General features: G+C 46.3%; 1 protein-coding gene across 5 annotated transcripts in view; it reads right to left on the bottom strand.

Annotated features, from left to right (window-relative positions):
* Nucleotides 1–7,841, bottom strand: part of LOC116842353 (CUGBP Elav-like family member 4) — a 605,467-nt gene that overhangs the window by 403,694 nt on the left and 193,932 nt on the right. The gene's annotated exons all lie outside the window — the stretch shown is intronic.

Here is a 7,841-nt window from a genome sequence, read left to right as displayed (position 1 = left end):
TATATATATATATATATATATATATATATATATATATATATATATATATAAGTATAATACTTATTAGAGAAACGGTTCTTCCGACTCTATAATTTTTTCACCATTCGATTTGCAGTCACAAACACTAAATTCTTTATCAATGCGCGTGCTTTCGCGCCACTGCGTCTCTTATACTCGTCATTAATCTCGATCTCTCTCGCCACGGTAATGACACCACGCGTATCGTCGCGAGCGAGCGCGCGCGCAATTCCGACCCAATTGCCTTTGCCGAGTATTCTCGAAGCTGTTAATTTCGAGCGGTCGCGCGGCGAAATCGTGACGAATGTCAGAACGATCGGCTGGCGCTATTACGTGACCGACGAGTAGGGACGGCCGACGAAGCGCAGGATGCGAATGGGAGAAAATTCAGAATACACGCATCCCGGACGCGGACGCGGGACCCGTCATTGGCTTTATTGGTAGTAAAGTCTATACCGACGAACGGCAGTAGAGCGTTGGCCACCTGGAGCACGTCTGGAAATGCAGTTAAACCTTACTCCGCACGCAGACGCGTCCGATACTGACCGTTACGTACTACTTTCACCGCGCTTCGAGAAAAGTCTCCGGCGAGAAAAGAGTAGAAAAAGGGAGAAAGAAAACGAAGTCCTTAGTTTATTGCTCAAATAAAGAGAGAGAGAGAGAGAGAGAGAGAGAGAGAGAGAGAGAGAGAGAGAAAGGGAGGGAAAGAGAGAAGAGCAGAGAAGAGAAAGAGAGAGTAGGAGAGAAGAAAAATAGAGAGATAAGGTCAGGCAGGGAGAAGAAGAGTGCTCAAAGAGAGAGAGAGGGGGGGGGGAAGAGAGAAGAGAAAGAGAGAGGAGGAGAGAAGAAAAATAGAGAGATAAGGTCAGGCAGGGAGAAAAAGAGTGGAACAGAAGGAGAGAGGCAGAGTATATGAGAGAAAAAGAGAATGGGAGAGGAAAGAGAAAGAGGAGAAGAAGAAAGAAAGAAAGAGGAGCAGAGGAGAGAACGGGAGAGAGGGAAAGGAAAGAAATAGAGAGATAGGGATAGGGAGGAAAAGAGAGGAACAGGAGAGAGGTAGAGAGGCAGAATGAAAAATAGGAAGAGAAAGAAGAAGATAGAGGACGGTAAAGGAGAGAGAGAAGGATATAGGGAAAAAGGGAAGGGAGGGAGGAGGAATTGAAATCGTTACCATTATACGCATTGTCGTGCGATTAACGGGAAAAAATGTATTTTAATGACGTAACCGATGCATCCACCTTGTGTGACGATCGAGGAGGAGACCTTCCGACAGACGGGAGTATGCCGTCGCCGGTTATAAAAAGAGAAACAGCCCCGTTCTGATTGAAAGTAACCGGAAGGGTAGGAGCTCGTTAAAGCGCTTGCATAACGAATGCTTCGAAGAAAGATTGCGACTCGGTAATTAATTCCGAAACTTGATCGAAGATGAACAGAGCGAGATCGCGCTTCGTTTTCCATTATAATTCCGGCAGTATCTCGGAAATATTAACCGATGTACTTTCAAGACAATTCGATCATGGGAGAGAGGAGCGGCCGCGTTTGCTACCTCCTACTATTACCACTTTAAACAATACGGCAGGGAGATGGTTTTAATAAATGCAACGACAACAATAATAATGAATAATAACGACGACGTGGGCTTCTCCCGCGGCGACTACGTTCAATTCGATCGTGAACGACTAAAAGTTCACGAATCGCGCGGGACGCGATTCCCTATCCAGGCAGACTTTTACGATTATGACGACGTGGGACTACTGTACAATTTTGTTTAGTCGCATTTATGAGACATATCTATTGTATTGCATTGATAATTAAATTTACATCATATAATAATGTAAATTTGTTGCATTGATGCAGGAATGAAGTTACTGAAAGTTTCACTCAGATTTTCTATATACGTAATACTGTTGCATACGTAATATATGCTAAGTGTAATATAAAAATCTAAGAGTAACACTTTAAATAAATTTCTTGTATCTATGTATATAATTATTTTGAATAAATATGATGCTTATGATGAAAACTTCTGATAGATTTACGGGCATATAAACTGATGAAATATTTAAAGCAAATAACATTTACTGGGATATATTTATCTGTGTGTAATTTATATGTGATGAATATGTAAATGCCACATGAACCGCTCATAGTAGACACCATCTTTATGGATCGACTAGTGAAGTTGTCATCAAATTTACGTACACTTGTTTATCCGTTCTGGCGCGGTTCGGCACTTAATCACATGCAGTTTCTAAATTTCATGAATTTCGCGTAAAAACTATATATTATTCGCCGTTTGCGGCCTCTTAAACACGGGTTTTCGTATCGGCCGTATCCCTGCTCGTAGACAGTATTTTCCCAGCGCGGTCATAACGTTCATGGTGTCGAACGCTGTTTCGAGGTTGGTGGCGTGCACTATCGCGATTCTAAATACAATATCGGACTCCATAAAATAGGTGTAAAGTTGTTTGGTCGTCCGTTCGACCGGCCGTTGTTTGAAGGATGTAGCTACGAGGGTCCGAACCGCGAGGATAAGGTGGCTGAAGGGAGGTAAGGGGTGAGCACCGCAGCCGGGTCTTCGAGCCACCGACGAGAAGCGAGATTGACCCACACAGTCTCGCGGGGCACGAGCTTTATAGGTTGTAAAGTTGTAAATCCACGCTCAAGCGCCACGTAAGAGGTTCCCGGATACCGTGGTCATTAGAACAAAACAGTCCAATGTTACCGGAGCTCCCGAGCACCCGGCCATATAATTGGCGAACGACACCAAATGAATTGTTTTGCGCGATAAAGGAAAGATATATTTCGGCGGAAACAAACAAGCAACATCGGAATTGCTGGCGATTAAGGGAACTTCGATGTCGCGCAAAAACAATCCTGTAATTAGATCGAAAAAGAAAATTGCTCAAGGAAAAACTAAGAGAGAAAGAGACACAGCGAGAGAGAAAGAAAGAGAGAGGAGAAGAGAGAAAAGAAGAGACGCACAGTGATACAATATTGGGAAAAAAGGGCGACGGATTATAAACTTGAGTTTAACTGAGCTAAGTTATCAATATAATCGAGCTGCGCAGTCGAAGTCGTTTCACTGATAATCGCAAGACGAAACAAGCGAGGATGTTTATTCACATCGGAAAGTACACACGTCTGCCGTTATATCCAGCAGAATGAACGGGACATCGGCAATGTGTGTCCTCCATATAAACAACAGTGAGGGGGTGGTGGGAGCGCTTCGCGGACGGATCCTAAGGCTCTCCCCTTCTTATTTTCTGTCGCGCTCGGACGCGCCGTGGTCGGTGAAAATAAAGCTGCCTAGCGCTGGCGAACGGCGCGAATAAAGGAAGAGGGAACGAGGAGGAAAACGGGACGGGAACACAAGAGAGAAAGAAAGGGAGAGAAAGAGAGAGAGGAAGAAAGAGAGGGAGGGAGGCGGGGGACGAGAAAGCCGCGGAGAGGCATCGATAAATCAATGGAATATGGTAATGCCGCAATTTCAATAATTTAAATATGTATGAAGGAAAATGGAACAATCTGGAAGGCAGGGATCTGCCAGAGTGTGGTACACTGAATCGCGCCTAATGAGACGCCTCGGGTCCCACGAGAGGGGGTGATTCCGTCTCTCCTCGTCGCGTTAGCCCTCCCCATCTTTATTTCCAGCCCGCGCATCTCGCCGAAACAGACAGCACGCCGCAGGGCCGGGTGTTGGGGAGGGATGGCGAGTACGGGGACTGAGAGCCGTCGGGGGAGAGAGAGAAAGATAGAGCGGGTACCCCGGTAAATAAAATAAATTCCTACCAAATATACGGCTTGCCGCGAAATGTCGCGGAAAGAGCGCGTCGCGTAGCGCCTCGTTACTTCGCGTCGCGTTGTCGTCGCGACAGACGACGGCGACGACGACGACGACGACAAAGACGACGACGACGACAACGACGACGACGACGACCTCGCGTCTTGACGGGTCGCGCGGATACGCCGGTAGATATTGTCTCTCCGCCGGGATATCTCTGTCTCGAATTGGTTTTCCCGCTGGAGCGGTGCACACCCTGCCAGTGCGGGGATGAGGTTGAAGGCAAAAAGCGCGTTCGAGCGGGCGCGATTACGGCCTAAAAGGGGAGAAGGGAGCCCGTGAAGAGCGGAACTTCAATACGGGATCTGCGAAAACGTTTCACGGAGGCGCGAATCCTCTGTCAAAACTAAGCGCGTGTCTTGGTCTATTTCTCAGCCTCTTGTCTCCCACTTTCTATCTGTCTTTCTTTTTCCATCCCTCCCCTCTTTTTCTCTCTCTCTTTCTCTAGTCCTCTTCGCTCGGCAAACGCGCGCATTCGGTATTTGTTTGAAAACGATATCGCGAAAATATACGCGACGTGTGATCGTGTTAGTTTTGATACTTTCGGAGAACGCGTTCCCCCCTCCCATGTTCTGCTCTCTTTGCGCAGAATTCCATATCTCGACGTTCGCGCAATAGGATGGGACTTATATTTTCAATTGCGCGGAGGAACGTTCATTCGTACGATAGTTCCATGAATATTTACGGTAAACGATAGTAATGTTGATAAGAAGAATGTAAATACGAGGGGGAGAGGACAGGGAGAGAAAGAGAAGAAAAAACAGTGTCACTGGCAGGAAAAAATAATTCTCCGCGGCGCTCCCCCTCCTCCGCGTATTTCCTTGCAACTACATCTACACAAGTGTAGGTGCCTTAAATCAGAACACTATCGCCGAAGCATTCGATCGATCCTGGTCAATCAGAATGAGTGGCCGTCGACGGTAGCCGCGAGAAACGGATTTGATTTCCGAAATGGCACAATAGCTTTACAATCAGGTTGCGGTTCTCCAGCCCCGTGCACGCGCGTCGAAAGCCCTCCGTTTTCGTACAGAGCTACACACAGCCGTGTACACGTGGGTACCCATAGAAATGATACGAGCGCGAAACGAGCAGGTATCGAATTTTATGAAAATTAAAACCGCAGTTGACGGGACCGGCAGACCCGGCTCATTCTCGCAAAAGTGTAAGCCGACAGTCAGAAAAGCCTGAAACTATGAATATGACTCATGTGACGTGGTTGAGAATAATAGCGTAGGGGAGACCAGAGCAAGGTAAGATAGCTGTATATCGATAATGCAGCTTGATATTTTGCATTGTTTTATCACTTGATTATACAGAATTGTAAATACTAATATAGAGTGAGAGTGTAAGTCTCAACGAATGGCGAGATGCTCCAAATATAAAAAAAATATAAAAAAACTATTTACAAATTTCTTTCGGCTTCTGATTTTATATGAAGTACTCCGCCATATATTGACATTTGTACCTTCACTCTGTGAAAAAAATTTGCAATTTTACGCAACCAAGTACAAAGACAATGCAAAAGCTACATTATATCAGTATCCAGCATCCCTTTTAAATCTTGCACGTAGCATGCAACTTCGGGGACACTTAGCTCAGGGATATCCTTCGACTGACGTTTTCCCAAGAAGCTTTAATCACGGAGAGTACAAGACAAAGAGAGGGATGGTGGATGGAGAGGTGGAATAGCGTATGAGGACGGAAGCCCGAGTCCTCTCGGTGTATGTGTGCATGATACTCGGCATATAGAAGATGCGATCGACTCGTGGCACACTTGAGGTCCGGAAAGTTGCGCGCGTGCTTTGTCTCTTCATACAATTATTTACAGGTCACGTATTTAAAAGGACGCTTCGTGAGCGCGCCATCGTTACATCGAGGGCAAACGTACACAAGATACATTTCCGTCCCCGGTCTTCACGAGTCCCCGCCACGGTTGCGGCTTCGCCTTTAATTGCGAACGTGATTCGTCGCAGCCGGCGAAGTACCGGTTAGTTTTGTCCGGGATGAAAACATTCGAGAGCGCTCTCACCTTGCGTCGCGGAGGTTGCAGTTCGAAAATTAGCATCTCTGATGTCTGACGGCTCACGCTTTTGAATCTTGCGTTTTTCCCGCATATTGAGATATGGGTAAATTGAATAGTGTAATTAACGTGCCGCATGTGCAAATATTTCATTATCCTCACGAGCAATCGCGGGCGTAATTCGTAAACGAGTAGATCGTCATTTTATTAGTCGAATTATACGAGAAGGTGCCACTCATAAAGTGGTGCCGGTTCTCTCCTCGCGCCTAATAAAATTAGCATGTAAACATGTACGCAAAAATATGCATAACAGTCCCAATTAGGCATCACTTGTTACGTTAAATAAACTAAGTCGAAGAGGTATATTAGAACCTTCTGCGCTGTTTAAGGGCGGAAACAGCGAAGGAAGATATTGACAAATCGAAAGATCAGTTAGAAACTTGGCGAGCGGGTAAGACAACCGTGGGGGAGGGGGCGAGGCGATTTCTCGACGCGCAAATGGGATCTGGCTTAAATTAGCATTCCCGGCAGGATTCTTCCACGTTCTACAAGCTCGCCGACGAATGCGTCATTCTTTTCGACTATCCAAAACTAATTTGAGGAGAGGGGTTTAAGTAATTTAAACGTAGCGTAGAGCAATTAGAAGGGCGCCTCCGCGCTGGCAGGTAGTCGGGGGTGATTTAGGGATACGACCTCGAGCGAAGAATAAGGGAGAGGAGGGTTAACTATAACGTGCATACCAGGTGTAAGGCGAATAAGGAAGGAGAAAAGGTGGGTGTCGTGGTGCGGGGTAGGAGGGAGCGAGCGAGCCGTGGATGAGAGAGGAGGGGACGGAGGTGTAGGGGATCCTAGGCAGGTAACTTCTGGCAAGTTGGCCCGCGCCCGCCGTGCAACGAAGGAGAAGAGGGCGAAGGGTCTGAAATATACGCGCGAGGATGCAGAATTTATGTGTAGCCACACCTGGTTAGTGCTTACATGCGAAATAGTCTCATAAATTTCCATACGCGAGCCGCCGCGGCTTAAATCCCGTTCGTGCCGAAAGCACGGAATATTGGTTAACGTATTGGCGCGGAATCCGGCTTTCTCGTCATGGCTCGCGTCGAAATCAATGACGGCCGAGAGGTCGCGTGTACACGCGCCTTGCGAGAGAGAGAGAGAGAGAGAGAGAGAGAGAGAGAGAGAGAGGAAGGAGTGGGGAGAGGCCATTTTCCGCCGCTAACTCTGCGAGCAAACGGCGTGAATTTTTCGCCGGAAATCGGCGGCGCTGACACCCCATGCCGAAATCGCCATTCCTCTTCGTGTATTTCGGAACAGCGCGTTAATTATGAAGCAAAGAATTTCCTGGCGCGTGTTCACCACCTCCTCCTCCTCTACCCCCTCCTTCGATCGATCAGGACTAGGCGCGTAGTAAGTTTCGCGGGAGTAGTTTTAGCGATGCGCATAAGTAAACATAATTTGGTATAAACTAGTTGGCTTTGGCAGAAGTTCCACGCGAACTCAAGGAACTGAATGACGTAACTCTCTCTACATGGCCACAGGTGCGCTTAACTACGTAACATTCTGCATGTTTAATTTTTTCTTGCTTTCTACGCGCGCGCGTGCACAAGTTGCGACTCGCTCACTCGTGGCGGTCTGGAGAACGTAATCCAATCCGCCAAGTGACAACCTTCATTTTTTATCCATGCATTACGCAGAGCAAGTGTTACGTATACAGGAAGACCGTGGAAATGTCCGCGTATCCCGAGTCGAAAATTCCATTCTATGTTAACTATGCAAATTCGGTCGAATGTGAGAGCCCAATAGGGAATCTAAAAAAATTTTACACAGTGCAAACTATTATTCTACTTCTTGATACTAGTTTCATGTTCCTCACGTTCAGAATTAAATAATTATATTAATTATTACATATATATGTATATATATATATATATATATATATATATATATATATATATATAT

The sequence above is a fragment of the Odontomachus brunneus genome, unplaced genomic scaffold, assembly GCF_010583005.1.
Source record: "Odontomachus brunneus isolate Ranch 3 - 2012 unplaced genomic scaffold, Obru_v1 Obru_scaffold_024, whole genome shotgun sequence".
Classification (NCBI taxonomy): Eukaryota; Metazoa; Arthropoda; class Insecta; order Hymenoptera; family Formicidae; genus Odontomachus; species Odontomachus brunneus.
Note: the sequence above shows the minus strand (reverse complement) of the source record. Positions and strands in the feature narration are given on the sequence as shown.